A 16,782-nucleotide genomic window follows, 5' to 3' on the forward strand; every position below is an offset into this window, starting at 1 on the left:
CAGCGACCTAAATAAATAGTGCTTACAGACTAAAGAAGACGCCTGGTGTAACAACCAAAGTAAAAGGGCAAGTCCTCATGGGAGATAACACATGAAGACTATGTGGTACTAAGGAGGGACTAACATGCCTAATGACGAATCAGAAGCCAGCATTTACGAAGGACAATGACACAAGCCAATGACAAATATGTGCAGAGAGTGAGGGGGCCTCAAGTATTTACACCAATACAGCATGGCTTGCAGACCAGCGCAAATGCGTTGCCCAGGCTCGACCTAAAAACTTTAAGAAATGTCAAGGAAAGAAGCTTTTCTACAAGGGGGACAAATCAAAGTCCATTTGTAGTCCAAAACATGAGTACCCTTTCCAAAATCATAATAAACTCATTACCCCAAGCCAGAAAAGGTACCCATGTCATGTTCCTGGCTTGAGGGCAGTATTAGTCCCTTGCTCTCTGTATTCACCACAACATTAGTGAAGTCCTCCTCCAATGCGGACCTTAAATGGCTGGCCCTGGCAGGACCAGACACACCCCAGGAAGAAGGAAACACAGGAGTAGGAGGAAAACCAGGTATCACAGTTGGACAGGGAGATGGGACAATAGGAGGTGAGGCAGATTGGGGAGGCATACGTGACGTATGACCTACTATCAAGGTGGTCTTGGCACCACATAAAGTTTAGAGCTGTTCAGTGAATGTCTCTAGGGAACCCTGGCTGACCTCTCCAACTAAGTCCCGAGAGATCGTTCCCTGAACCTCTCTGATTAGCCCTGTGACCTCACTGAAAGCAGTCAAGGAGACATTCTGTCTTTGACTGCTCTCAATGGATAGAGGATGGGCTGCACATGAGAGCTATGGGTGTTGAGCTGAAGTGTACTTCCACTGTTGGTGTTCTCCTAAGCAGACGTTTCTAGGATAAAATTATGCCAGTGCAGGGGTTGCAGTTGGAGGCCCGATGGAATGGGGCCTTCTAGAGTTAATGAGGGGCTCAGTGCAGGTTCAAATGGTGGTGGGATCTGCTTTTCAGACTCCACAGGCTGTTGTTGTTCAAGGCCAAGAGAAGCCATAGGATCTGCCTCCTCGAGGGTGGTGGTTTGCACATCACTGGCCACCAGTTGCCAATTCAGACTCCGTTCAGAGTTTTTTAAGAAAAGATCTTGTTTTTCTCCAGGCGTGAGCAATACCACAGCCTCCTCTTCTTCGCTGGTGGTAAAAAGTGCTTGTGCTCACCTAGTAGTAAAGGATCTTAATCCTAGCCCCTGTCCTAATGGCCAGCCTGTTCCATTGAAAAGGAACGTGAAAAAATAAATTATAATTTCTTATGTTCACTTCTGAATACCTGCATAATTTATTGATATCCAATGACTTGGTACAAATACTGGTGCCATTACAGATAGGTATAAATTATATTTTCAAACGAAATCTTTGGAAAAAGGTTTTCAAAGGAGGAAAAAAGTGTATGCTAAGAGCTTATTTCTTTAACTAATCTTGTGCTTCACGTAGAAAATGATGTTTTGCATTATCTTTGACACTTTGGGTAGCCGAGATTAGAGTGCATTTGCCCTAGGCAATAACACATTTTAAGGTCTTATTTTTTTTGTGTAACATATTTGTCAAAATATAAATTATATTAATTATGAATGCAATGGGTAAGAAATATATGGGGGAGTAGAAAGTGAATTAAAGGTACACAATATTAGCTTGCCAGATCCACTGGGGTGAGCACTGCCAAGCCACCTCAGATGTACACATGGAACCCGCTTACATTCATTTTGAGCTGGTGATTCACCTCGAGACATTTTACATTGGAACAGGTCATGAAAGCAGAAATAGCACCGGAATACAAGGGCCACTTTTCACCCAGCCAGTCACCAGCACAGGGTCCAGCTAGGCAAAACTCCAGCAGCTCAGTCCATCGCTAATCTAAATTCCATAGGGGGGAATTCGCTGCTGATACATCTGACCAGTCAGTCAACAGCATTTGTGGTTGTCACTAGACCACCAAACCGTTGTCAGCCAGAGGATATTGAGAACAGATGAAGGAGCTGCACTTGTGTAGAGACATTTTCAAGCTCGGTTGGCTTCCATAATCCCACCCCTACACAATTTGAATGCATTTTTTTTGTAAGTCTTTTTTATTAAATAGTTGCTTTGAATACATACTTGAGTGATTATTTGCATAGTAGGCATTTCAAAGAAACAAGTCACAGTACAGTCACAATATCCACCTGGATCGAGTGGAAAGTTCCCAATGTACACTTGTGTAAACATCACAGTAGGTTAAAGTTGAATCAATGACCCGGGTCTAACCCTCAGAAAGTAACTCATCCTTTGTGGTAACCACTCACTATCCTCTATAGTTACGCCAATTGTCCCATACTTTCTGCCATTTCCTTGGGCAGCACCAAATCTGGTATACCACATGTTCCGTCCATTGACACCAATTCACATCCGATTCCCAATACGCAACACATTGGGGTCCACCCGCTCTCGAGGCCCATGCTATGTTTCACTTAGCGACCCTGGCGGTTAATGTTAGCCATATCTTCTGATATTTGGGCCATTTTCTTCACCTGTTATACTCAGGAGGTACCACCAAGCCTTCAGCAACATATTGAGTCCTGTAATTGGGCAATAACTTGCACCACCCCATTCCAGTATTGTTGAATCACTGGGCAGTCCCACAGTATGTGGAAGAAGGAACCCACCATGCCACATCCTCTGGCGCATAGGGCTGTATCACACCTTTCTAGCCGGTGTAGTAGGGATCTAGAATGGTACGATCTGTGGAGTACCTTCAGCCACATTAAGCAAAAACGGGCATGTATAGCAACTTCTCTGGGCCTCTTCACTGCCTCCTCCCAGTCATCTTCCTCAATGAGTTAAATGTCTCCCTTCCATGCTTCCCTTAATGACTTGAGAGGGTCAGGGAATTGTCCATTAATTTCCTGTATGTCAGAGAGATGATTGTCTGTCATGGGATTCAATAGGAGTCGGTCCTCTAATGGCGCTGACTCTGGCAATTATTCTCCCTCTAGTATATCTCACCTCAGTGCATGAAATGCTGTGACTTTGCCATCTCATGTTCTTGCTGCAGCTCCTCAAATGTTATCCGAGTCTGCCCTCTCCATATATCCCCCAATCATTCAATGCCCAGCAGCTCCCATCTGGAAAACCTGGAATGCATTTTGTAAATGATACTAGAGAGACACATGATCTATGCCAAGTCACAAGACAAATAAAAACAAGTGGATGATTGTGTACCTGCACTGAGGAACTTATTTCACACTTGTGAGCTTGGAGAACTGATGAACTCTCTTATTGATTAGATTGCTGCACCAACAATCCTAAGGTTGAAGGAGATATCCTGACCAAAAATCCTAGTTTGATAGAAGGTATCGGTATTTCTAACAGTATTCAATACAGAGCTGTGTATGAAGAAAATAAGGGTGAGATCACTGTAAATTAAAATGACATTGTTCAAAAGCAGGAGGTGAAAATACAGTGATATGTTTTTGATGAGGGAATTTGGGAAACACATCAAATAATGTGGTGTATTTTGTGCAGAACAGGCGGTGTCAAAATTGTGGGAAGAAGAGACACTTTGCCAGAGTGTATATGATGAATAAATACCAGCTGGTAAGGGGAAAATATTGAGTAGGAGAGAAACAAAGAGTTTGTCGTATAGGTGAACAACGTGGGAAGTGAAACAGATTTTGAGAGAATGTTGCAATGTGAATTAAAACTGGATGGAAAAGGTATCAAACTGCTAGAAGATCGAGGTTCTCCATACACACTGGCAGGAGATAAGTGGATAGAGAGAATTTTGTAAATGCATGGATGAATTTATAGGCGCAGATAATAATGCAGGATTATATGACAAAATTAGGATTGAACCAGTAATAATGTTTTGCAAGGATGTTATATTTTAGGAAAGAAGAAAGGTAGTGATGGTGTATGTTGTCGAGAGGGGTGATAACTTAGTCGGCTACTGATATCAGCCAGACATGAGATAACACTAAACATGAATGCCAAGAAGCATGTAATGTTATTGCCAGGGTCTCAAGGGTGAAGACATAGTGAAGAAATCCCTTCAACCTTTTTGCAATGATTTGGATTTGCAAGGGGTTTTAACCAGGAGGTTATGCTTAAAAAGGAGCCAAACCAATAGTGCATATAGTGAGAACAATATCCCATCTTAAAAAGGATCAGCTGATGGTGGAATTGGAAAAGCTACTACAGTCAGGTAACTTAAGACAGAGGCATCAGATTTTGGTACCAAACATTCTGACATCCAAGGAATTTGCTTGTGTGCAGACTTGCACAATCATTCTGACATCCAAGGAATTTGCTTGTGTGCAGACTTGCACAATCTTCATAAAAAACATTGGGTAGATTGGTATTGTCTTCTAAACATCTCGGAGGTCTTGGCTGTACTGGGATTTGCATGTTTCTTTCATGTGATGAATTTGTCATCTGCCTGCCAACAGAAGATGCTAGAGAACGTGCTGTGTTTTTGCATGAATATCAAATGTGGCATTGACCATGTAATATTCCTCAAAAAAATTACTTTTTTGTTTACAGTGATAACATGGAGGGACATGATGCAGTGTCGACAAAAGATCACAGAAGACTGAAAGAGTGTGCCTTCACTGTATGCTCAGTTGAATATATGGGGTCCACCATAAGTTGAGAGGAATAAAACCAAGAGTGAACTTGGTAAAGGCAGGTCCAGCTGCACATGGGACGGAGCGTTTCAATGGGAATAAGTGTGGGAAAACAGGGTAGTAAGACGTTGGTCAGTGGCTAGAAATGTTTACATTTTGTCAGGGGCGGCTGGTGACATTTGAAAGTGGTGAGGGGTAAACTAATTTGCATATTGCACCGCAGCGAGCGCAGCGAGCGAGCCCGAATCACCTTGCATCCATCCATACATCATTCATGCATCCACCCATCCACCCACCCACCCATCCATCCACCAATTCTGCATCCATCCTGCATCCATCATTCATTCATGCATCCACCCATCCATCCAGCATCCATCATTCATTCATGCATTCACCCATCCATCCATCCTGCATCCATCATTCATTCATGCATCCACCCATCCATCCATCCACCCATCCATCCTGCATCCATCATTCATTCATGCATCCACCCATCTATCCTGCATCCATCCATCATTCATTCATTCATTCATGCATCCATCCATCCATCCACCCATCCATCCACCCATCCATCATCCATCCATTCCTGCATCCATTCATGTGTCTACCCATCCATCCACCCATCCTGCATCCATCATTCATGCACCCATCCATCCACCCATCCATCCTGCATCCATCATTCATTCATCCACCCATCCATCCATCCACCCATCCAGCATCCATTCATCATTCATTCATGCATCCATCCATCCACCCACCCATCCATCATCCATTCCTGCATCCATTCATGCATCCACCCATCCATCCATCCATCCATCCTGCATCCATCATTCATTCATGCACCCATCCATCCACCCTGCATCCATCCTGCATCCATCATTCATGCATCCACCCATCCTGCATCCATCATTCATTCATGCATCCACCCATCCATTCATCCACCCATCATTCATCCTGCATCCATTCATGTGTCCACCCATCCACCCATCCATCCATCCACCCATCCTGCATCCATCATGTCATATGCAGACGACACCCAGCTCATCCTCTCCCTATCCAACGAGCCCAACACCCCCAGACGTAACTTTCGAGAAGGCATGGAAGCCGTCGCCAAATGGATGAAAAACAGCTGCCTACAACTAAACACCAACAAAACAGAAGTACTCATCATGGGCCCAAACCCCGACGCCTGGAGTGACACCTGGTGGCCCACCGCCCTCGGAAACCCGCCAACCCCCACAGACCACGCACGCAACCTGGGAATCATCCTGGACTCCGAGCTCAAAATGGACCGCCAGATCAACTCTGTCTCATCTTCCTGCTTCCACACCCTCCGCCTCCTTCGTAAGACCTTCAAATGGATCCCCCTCGAACACCGAAAGACAGTCACTCACGCCCTGGTCACCAGCAGACTCGACTACGGCAACGCACTCTACGCCGGAATAAACAAAAACCTCATCCGCAAGCTACAGAACATCCAGAACGCCGCCGCAAGACTGGTCCTCAACCTGCCAAAACACTGCCACATCTCCCAGCACCTGCGCACACTCCACTGGCTCCCCGTCGAGGCGAGAATCACCTTTAAGATGCTCACCCACGCACACAAGGCCCTCCACGGCACCGGACCAGCATACCTGAACAGCCGACTCAAATTCCACGCACCCCAAAGGACCCTACGATCAGCCCAGCTTTCCTACGCTGTGGTCCCCCGCACCAGAAAGACCAGATCGGGAGGCCGCTCCTTCTCCTTCCTCGCGGCCAAAGCATGGAACGCCCTTCCGCTCCACCTCAGACAGACAACATCGCTCCCCATCTTCGCAAGAAACCTCAAAACCTGGCTCTTCGACAGACCCCTCCTTGATGGAATGGAACCTGCACCCCACCAACTCCCCCCCCACCCCTAGCGCCTTGAGACCCTTACGGATGAGTAGTCGCGCTTTAACAAACTCCTGATTGATTGATTGATTGATCATTCATTCATGCACCCATCCATCCATCCACCCATCCTGCATCCATCATTCATTCATCCACCCATTCATCCACCCATTCATCCACCCATCCAGCATTCATCATTCATTCATTCATGCATCCATCCATCCATTCCTGTATCCACCCATCCATCCATCCATCATTCATTCATGCACCCATCCATCCACCCTGCATCCATCCTGTATCTATCATTCATTCATGCATCCACCCATCCATTCATCCACCCATCATTCATCCATCATCCATCCACCCATCCTGCATCCATCATTCATTCATGCACCCATCCATCCACCCTGCATCCATCCTGCATCCATCATTCATTCATCTACCCATCCACCCATCCTGCATCCATCCTGCATCCATCATTCATTCATGCATCCATCATTCATTCATGCATCCACCCATCCACCCATCATTCATCCTGCATCCATTCATGCATCCACCCATCCTGCATCCATGTATTTTTATGACCATATAACTTGCACACAGCTTGTCAGTGTTTAATACCAGTCTCAAACCTTGTACTCCAGCACCAATGATACATGATTAATATTAATTGTTTTTAAAAACATGTATTTATTCGACACCAATTTCACACCTTAGTCGGAACATCATTTTTATTTGTTTTTTAAAATATCTATTTATTTAACACCAAAGTAAGTCATGTATACATTTTTATGGTTCGATAAGAGGCTCGAACCTGGTTTCCCAGCACCAAAGTCGGCCGTGCTATCCGACAGGGGTTATGTAACCGGGCTATGTATTGACCAGCCAATCCTGCACCAGGATTGGCTGGGGGGGCACCATGACTCCTCGCCCAGTCGCCCTGTGTAACCCCGGGGGCTGCGGCCCGCCCCCTGGTCCTCTCTCTAAGGGGGAATTCACAAGAAAATGATCTGCGCATGCGCGGGCATGTTTGTGCCCAAAAATACACTTGCGCAGCTGCAGCAGCCCGATCCTCCCCCCCCCCCCTTGCGCACGCCGGGAAGGTCGGGTGTCTTCCGGTTTCCCGGTCGGCAGATAGCGCGATTTTTTAAAATAATAGTGACGACGTGGTGGGTCCATGGGGCTTAGTGGGGCTTCGCCCCTACGCCCCAATGGACGCACCGTGCCTGCATTTTGAGTCACCTGGAATATTGGACTAAAAAAAGAAGAGATGCATGGTCAAGAGGCATATGTGGAAACCTTAAGGAAATCCATTTCAATTGAATTGACTGTGAGGTGAAAGGTGGAAACTGCACTACCAAAGTATGTTCTAAAGTTACAGAGGGTGGAGAGTAATGTGCTAGAAAGCGCACTGATGGTGGGGTGAAAGCAGTTTGTGATGGTTGATAGCATTAAACCACTGACCATCACAAGACATGAAGATCCAGCAGATAATAAAAGCAATACCTGCAGAAGTCTGTACCCCTTGTGGGAGTTATTCTACATCATAAAAACAAAATACCTTGAGAGCAGCAACATCATATATTAAACAGAATCGGACATCAGCTGGCTGAGGTCAATGACACTAAGAAAGTGTGTTATATTACTAAACTGAACAAGCTTATTACACAGAAATCACATTTTTGTTTCATTTCTTAATTGATTATCACAATTGTAATACACATTCTGTATAAGCTTGCAATCTTAATGCAGCATATTGCATTGCACACTGGGTATACTGTTAACCTTAACAAGAATTAATTTTTTGGAAACTCAGCATCTTGAGAGTAGTCATGTTTACATTTTGTGCAACAGTGGCACAAATCATTCATTATATTTATAATGCATTAAGGCTACTCTTTAAAGATATAGCAAAGGCTACTTACAGCAAATTGTGTGGAAGAAGTGTGGCGCAGCGGCCAGGGCGGCTGACTCCGGAACACGGTGGCTCACGGTTCAATCCCTGGCGCCAGGTTAGCCCAGCACAATGTGACTCTGGGCAATAGCTCGCTTAATCTTCCTGATGACCCCCAGTGCCTTGACAACCTTAGGGGTAATTGTTCGTGCTTTACAAATACTGGTATTTCATTAAATTTTAGTTCATTTGTGGGGAGGATAAGTCGGCACGCCACATAATTGCAGAGGCTTACTACAGTGTTGTACTTGACCCTAACTGCAGGGTCATCCCCAAACATTTTGCCTTCATTAGTAAATATCACAAATACAATTGAGATAATACAGCAAGCATGTTCCATAAAGGAATTTCCCTTATTTAAATTAAGGGTCAGAATGTCAATTTAAGAAGAAGAAATGGGGTAAGTTCAAGAACCCAATAAAGAGTTCTGATTAGAGAGTAATATGCATAATCATGAAGCTTTCGCAAAAGGAAATTTTAACAGCTACGGATCAGCAGGCATCTTTTTAAACAGAAAAATGCTAATAGGGTATTTCTCCTGAGGAGAGATAACCCGACAGATCTCAGTAAAGAGCCTAGAATACTCTCATATGCTTGAAGCCAGAATGCAGACAGAGTGTGTGTGTGTGTGCGTGCGTGCATGTGTGTATCTATCTACTCTAGGAACACACTAATATACATCTGTAAGAACACAAATTGTGACATCTGATACATTCCACGTTCTCGGTGTCCAGTAGGATTTGCAGAAAGCCATGGGAGCAGGCAAATTCCCTAGTTTTGTACATCTTCACAATAGACCACAGAAACAATTCCCTGAAAAGATACTTTGTCCACATCATGCAATTCAGACAGTTCTTCCCATGACTCATATGTCATGTAATGTCCTCTCCTCCCTGTGAGAACCTCACTATCCGTTCTCCAATACACAACAAATGCCTATTCACTAGCTAATAGAAGACGTCTGGTAGTTACAGCATCTGAAGTGGGAGAGAGAGAAAAACAAAGCAACAGTTGAATGTGAAAATCAGGCTTTTCAGTATTATTGTATAAATCACTGTTAATATGGCATCAGTAGCTAGGCTACCTTAAATCAATGCGTTATCATTTCATTTGTATGCTTGAAACAGCTAAATATGACTTCCCACTGCAAATTTAGCATTTATTAAACATAAGTTACTTTGCATGAACTTTTGAAATTTCTATTTTTATTTTTTGGGAGTTTAAAATATTTTGTTTATAGACAAATAATATAGACAATACAGAAAATAATATTATATAGCGAAAAAACCTATTCACAATTCTGAAATTACAAAAGCCATCAAAATATTTACAATAGGCAAGAAAATGTTACATATTCATATGACACATAAAAGAGGGAAGGAAGGAGGGTACAATTATAACAAGCATTTACAATGCAATGGTTTCGCCTTTTGAAAAGTTTGAGCTATTGGCATTGTAAATGACAAAATGTATATTTATGTGGTGGTTTTGAAAACAGATAAATAAATGGCATTGTCATTTACAATGCCAATAGTTTCAACCATCAGCCCCAGATTTCACCAACGTTGGTGTAAACACAACTAATTCCACTCTAGGAATCATGCTTTCAGGTTCGGATCGCAGTAAAAACAGTGGCGGGTGCTAACACTAACACTACAAAGAGTTAATCACGGCATTGTTGCTTTGTGTGGTCGAGGCTTTTAGAGTCAGGATCCCTTCAGAAATGATTCTAGGGCTGCACGAGTGCAGTCCACCAAGAGCACCTACCGGAGGCCGGGGAGAGGAGCAGCAAAAGCAGCATCCGCTGGAAGGCGCAGCTCAACATGGCGAGAACGGAGTCCAGAGAAGAGAGAGATGCCAGAGAAGCAGAGCCCACGGAGGAGTAGGCACAGTACAGCAGCGGTCCGTGGACACCCGCAGCAGGCAGCGAGAGATCAGCGCTGCGGACAAACCAAGCCTGACCAGAATGCAGTCGGAGACACAACGAAACACGCAAAGACGAACTGGACTTCCTCCGGCGGTGGTCGGCCTGAAGGAATGACCCCAAAAAAAGTAAAAAATAAACCACCGCCCACCGCCGCATGACGTAGGAAAAGGGGTGGGATGAGTAAGAATCGCGGGAACGCCCACGAATCTGCTCCGGCCATGACGGACCGATGTCTGTTCCAATGGCTAGCCTCCATTTATGGAGCTAGCCAATGGAACAGAGGGCGGATTCCCAAGCCACATACTGTAAACATTAGATTTCGCCTGCGCCGAAAAGCTGCGCGGCGCAGCTTTTGACGAGGCGAAACCTAAAAACGAATGCACTAATTATAATAGAGCTACTATATGTTATAACAAGTATGATCTAATTGTAATAAAAAAGAAAGTTAAGTTATAAATATACCATTAAGAGGATAAATAAACATCAACAGGTAACCAAAAAGATTGATAAGAGATAGAATTATGAATAATCCCATTCATGGATAACTGATCACCTCCTCTTGTAAAAAGAACCCAATAACACCAAGCATTCCCAGATAATATAGAAACATCATTCCAACAAAAAGTAATGGATTTCAACGCAGCTGAAATTAGGAAATTGAAAAGTTACCTTCTAAATCAGTTACGTTTTGTGATACAACAGCAGATTTGCATATTAACATTTGGTAGGAGATATCTACATGAATTTTTAAAACCTTTTTTAGAATATCCCAAACTTCAGACCAAAATTTAAAAACTAAAGGACAATCAAAAAGCATACGTTGTAAAGTACCTGGTTGCATTTTACAATGCCAACAGTCTGCAGAGGGAAGAAGTTTAGCATGGAACAAACGTAAAGGAGTCCATAAACGATTGAATAAAATATAAGAATTAGTTTGGTAGAGTGAAACCGGTAACCATCCAGATATACTACTAAGCCAAATATCTTTCCATGTGTCAGTAGACAAGGAAAGTGAAAGCTCATTATTCCAAAGAGTTGGAACATATCTATATTGTTACCTAAAGTTTGGGATAATTTGTTATATAGAATAGAAACATCATGAGATGATATGGAAACAGTTTGAATATAAATTGATAAATCAGCAGTAACATTAGAAGGAATAGCATTAGGGAAAGAATCTAAGATCGAATTGCACAAATATTGATATTTAATATGGTCGGACTGAGATAAACCAAATCTTGATTGTATCGTTTCAAATGAAATTAAAGTGTCATTGGAATAAACATCTTTAAGATAAAAAATACCAGCCTTAATCCATGAAAACCAAAAACTGAAATGTCTATTCAATTTTATGACATTGCTGTACCAAAGTGATAAGTCTTCAGTATTATTCATGGGAACTAGAAAAATTAAGTCTAGGTCATTAAAAATCATTTTAGTGGATTTAAGAATAACCGATTTATGAAAAATGTTTGCATTGTTGGACATGGTAACAAAGTGGGTAATAGGAATGGATTTACCATTGATTTCTCAATATATAGACAAGCAGGTGGATTATTTAAAAAGGATTGATTAAACCATAATGAACTTTGTTTTAAAAAGGCTTTGATAAAGAAAAAAGTCAGGGATACCAAATCCAGCATTCTATTTGGGCACTTTTAATTTTTTGCAACTAATACGAGGTGATGTGTTATTCCAAAGAAACTTAGAGAGAAGTTTATCAACATCTTTGTAAAACTTTAATGGAAATTGAGTAGGAATCATGGCAAGGGTATAAATGATTTTAGAAGCTATAGTCATTTTGATAGAATCCATTCTACCCCACCATGAAAGATGTAATGAAGACCATTTTGATGTTTTGTCTTTAATATAATTTAAGATGAAGTCATAGTTTAAAGTTATTGTCGATTTTATGGACGAAGTAAATAAAATACCAAGATATTTTAATTTACTCTATTGCCAAATTATTTCATTCTTGGGAAGCATATCAGGAGTGCAATAAATATTGAAGGGGAAAAATCAGTTGTTGGTATTTAAATTGTATCCAGAAACTGAAGAATATTTTGCTATAATATCCAATAAGGAGGGGAATGAGGATATAGGATCACTGATAAATAAAAGCACATCATCCGCATAAGCTAATGTTTTAACAATAACATCCTTAATATTGATTCCTTTAATAATATCAAATTTTCTTATAGAGGTAAGGAAAGGTTCAATGCCAATTAAAAACAAAAGTGGAGAAAGGGGACAACCTTGCCTTGTACCTCTAAAAAGGGAAAATTGATCCAAAACTTGGCCATTGGTAAATAAACGAGCAGTGGGGACAAAGTATAGAGCTGAAATCACGCGTATAAAAGAATCTCCAAAATTAAATGATGATAATGTATGAAATAAAAATTGCCAATGGATTTTGTCAAAAGCTTTTTCAGCATCTTAGGCCAAAATTCCTGAGGGTAACATTAAAGTATAATATGTAGCAAACTTATTGTATTATTTGCAGAATATCTATTCTTCATAAAATCAGATTGGTCAGGGTGTATAATAGAATCTAATATAGGGCCGTATCTACTAGCAAGTATTTTAGCATATAATTTACAATCTTGATTAATTAAAGATATAGGACGATAATTAGATACAAGAGTGGGATTTTTATCAGGTTTGGGAAGTACAATAATTAAAGCTTCAGTAAAAGAACCAGAGGTAGTTCCTGTAGAACCAAAAAACACAAAAAGTTGAAATAAAAAAGGTAAAAGGTGTGATTGAAATTCTTTGTAGAATTCCGCCGGAATCCCATCAGGACCAGGAGATTATTTTTTTAAGAGATTTTATGGCCGATAAAATGTCATCCTTTTAAATGGGTGCATCAAATCCAATTGTATCCGATTGTGATATCTTGGGTAATCCACAGGAAGTTAAAAAGGAATCAATTAAGGAAACATCTTGAAAATCGGGCTTATTATATACTTTAGAATAGAAATTCAAAAATTAATTAACGATTTCATTATGAGATAAAGCGACTTTACCTTGAGGACCATGAATTGAATTGATTTGGGTTTTATCCTGTTTTACACGTAAATAATTAGCTAAACGTCTTCCCGATCTGTTAGCATTAAAGCTAAATCTGGCTTTAGCATTAGCATTCTGATGCCAGCTCTTTTACTAAGGATTGAGTTAAATTCATAATGCAGTTTTTGTAGTTTAAATCTATATTGAGGATCATTAGATGTAATAAAAAGTCGTTCAAATTTCGCAATTGTTTTTGTAGGTTTTTAACATTTGCGTTAAAGGTTTTATTTTCATGAGCCATAATAGAGATCGTTACACCACTAATATAAGCTTTAAAAGCATCCCATCTATTAATCATAGAAGAAGAACCTTCAGGGTCGAGTACAAAATAATCTTGAATGGCGGCTAAAAGTTTTGGTTTTTTATATTTATTCAAAGCTATACCAGTATTCATTCGCCATCTAGATTGTTTAATAAAAGTTGAATCTAAAGTCAAAAGAAATCGTAACATGATCTGAGACATCAATGTTACCAATCTTAGGATTAATTACAGAGTTAATGAATTGCCTGGAAATTAATAAATAATCAATTCTAGAATGGGAATTATGAGGGTTTGAACAAATGTAAAACTTTTTTCTGTATGAAATTGTAATCTCAAAATATCAAATAATTTAGTGGTTTTAATAAATGATTTGAAAGCAAAATAAACTTTAGAGGGGTGAAATTTAGTATGAGATATAACATTAAAATCACCTCCAACAATTAAAGGAACATTACCAAACAGTAGAACTCTTTAGAATCTCTGTCGTACGATTAGTCCAAAAAACAGGGTCATCCGCAGTAGGACCACAAACATTTAATAAAAATAAGAATGATCATGAACTTTAATTTTAACGAGTATATATCTACCATCCGCATCTGAATGTTTACTCAAAATATGACAGTGTAATTTTTTTGCAAAAATTGCCACACCACTTTTTTTCCCATTAGCAGGAGATGAGACAATAGTATCAACCCATTTTTTCTTCATATAATCTAAAATGTTGTCATCTATATGAGTCTCTTGTATAAAACAAATATCAGCTTTGCAACAACCTAAATAGTCTAACATTTTTGTGCGTTTAACTGGATGGCGCAAACCTTTAACATTTAATGAAACTACTTTAAGATATTGAATCTTAGCCATAATAGGAGGGAAAGAGAAAAGAAATCAAGAAGATGAAAGTAAGAAAAGATAAGAAATGAGAAAAAGGTAGCTCCAGAACAAGCAGAAGGGAAGGAGAAATGAAAAAACATGGAAAAAACGACAAACAGAAGACATAAATGTGAAACATGAAACGCACACACGCTCTACAAGCATGACCGGAACCGTTGGAGCACAATATAAGAAAATATTAGCAGTTTGTCAGAAGAGGCATAACTGGCAGTAATCAAGTAGCAGAGTCATAAGTATCCATTAAATGCTGTGACTGTTGATCTATAAAGTGTCTCAGTTCTTCAGGACGATGAAAAGATTTTGAGAAATTATCTTTCCAAATGCGCATTGTTGATGGATCAAAAAGGCCATTTTGAATCAAAGTTTTCCCATTTTCGCTGCATCTCTTTCCTTGTTATGTTTCTCATCAGGTTATACGCCTCCCTTTGAATCACGGACGGGGACGGCATTTCTCAGCCCAACTCTCGCCAGTGGGCCTTTAGGATCAATTGCCAGCCGCGATTGCTTTGCACCTTGAACCATGTGGAGCCTCTGCTCATTTGATTCATGCACTCTCGGACCTCTGGATAACATTGGCGTACTTTTTTCCTCGTATACTCCAAATTTACGGCCTGTGAGCTTGCTATACCACACATACGGTGGTTGCTCCAATTGAATACAGATGGCCCCCCAAATACCGGCTTATACATTCTCGCCCTGATGGAACTGTGTATATGTTTGTTTTGTTCCGAAATGCGCGTAGGCGTTTTACAGTTTAGTCTTTTTTCTTGTATTGTTGTTTATTGTATTATTGCATTATGTGTTTTGTCACGTTTTAATTATTGTTATTCTCTCCATGTCAGTGTTGTAGATGTAGTGTTGTGTATTTAGCCTCGTACTAAAATCATGGGTCTCTGTCTATGTATTGTCCACATTGTTAAAAGAAAAGGAAACAATTTTTAAATGTGTTTTTATGTGATCATCTTACTTAATTTTGATACTAATAAAATGTGAGTTGACATATTGCTGTGATGTTTCATATCCTGCGGGACAACTAATTGTGTAGTGTGGATGAGTCACACACAATGGTATAATACTATGGAGGAAGATTCTGTTATTTAACTTGTGTTTCTCCATGCTCTCTTTCTACCCATTGAGATTTCAAGGCCCCTCTTATGTTTATTGGCATATTTGAATCCAAGACTTCTCAGTGGAGGGCGAAGAGCAGTGAATTATTTGCGAATTGCCAGTTTCTTTGGCAAAATCTTGATAAATAAATATTTTATTCCCATTTACCATCAGCGAAGGTATTTCTCATGCTGCTTTTCTGATTAAAACCAAATGATGGTGACGAAAAACATTAAAGATCATTTGTTGCGGTTTTGTGTGCTGAGGGTTTCGATGGAAGGGAATCCTGTGAGCTTTATCAATTTCCCATTTTTCTGGAAATTTGATTTGTAAGAGGCCAGGAATTAGATTTTCCAAATACAATCTACAGTTAGCCCCCCCCAACATCTTCCGGTAAATTAAATATGCGTAGATTATATTGTCTGTTGCGGTTTTCCATGTCCAACAGTAGTGAGCACATAGGTGAAATTTCCGCCACATGTGGAGTGAAAGCGTCGACTTTTACCTTATTATCTTGTATTTTAATTGAATTGTCTGATATTTTCATTGACCAACTTGTGGAAAAGTAAATTTTGCCATGTTCTGTGTCCCTACGCCTCATCCATCATATGTTATGTGTGCATGATCAATATGCATATGTTATTCCCCATTTCTGATTAAAGACGCAATTACAGTTGTGTCCACCTCTAGTATGTTAGTTTCCAGTCCTCGTGAATACTACGAATATCAGGCCTATGTAAATAATGTTGCCACGTTTCTCAGTGTGCACGTTATTCCATTATAAAGTCTCCGTTTCTAGGCCTCAAAAGGGCCCGGACCACAGATTCAGCTCCTGTTTTCTGAAAGCCTCGCTGAGGAGCGATACAGCCCCCACCTGTATCCTCGACCCTTCACTTACTTCCTGCCTTGCAGTGCCCGGTGCACCCCGGCTCTGCCTCTGAGTCTGCCAAAAGTATGTTATAGTTCCAGCTATCAGTTCAGTCCTCCTCCTCTGCATTCCTAAGCTACTGAACTGCATCAATAGTTTCCG

General features: G+C 40.8%; 1 long non-coding RNA gene across 2 annotated transcripts in view; it reads right to left on the reverse strand.

Annotated features, from left to right (window-relative positions):
* LOC144784653 (uncharacterized) overlaps positions 1-16,782 on the reverse strand; it is a 102,256-nt gene that overhangs the window by 20,673 nt on the left and 64,801 nt on the right. Inside the window, exon 4 of one of the 2 annotated variants that reach the window (XR_013601692.1) lies at positions 8,465-9,470. This is a non-coding gene — a long non-coding RNA (uncharacterized LOC144784653). Of the gene's footprint in view, positions 1-7,209; positions 9,471-16,782 lie in introns of those variants that run through there. The other variant, XR_013601691.1, reaches the window with a different exon arrangement.

The sequence above is a fragment of the Lissotriton helveticus genome, chromosome 10 (assembly GCF_964261635.1).
Source record: "Lissotriton helveticus chromosome 10, aLisHel1.1, whole genome shotgun sequence".
In the NCBI taxonomy this organism is placed as follows: domain Eukaryota; kingdom Metazoa; phylum Chordata; class Amphibia; order Caudata; family Salamandridae; genus Lissotriton; species Lissotriton helveticus.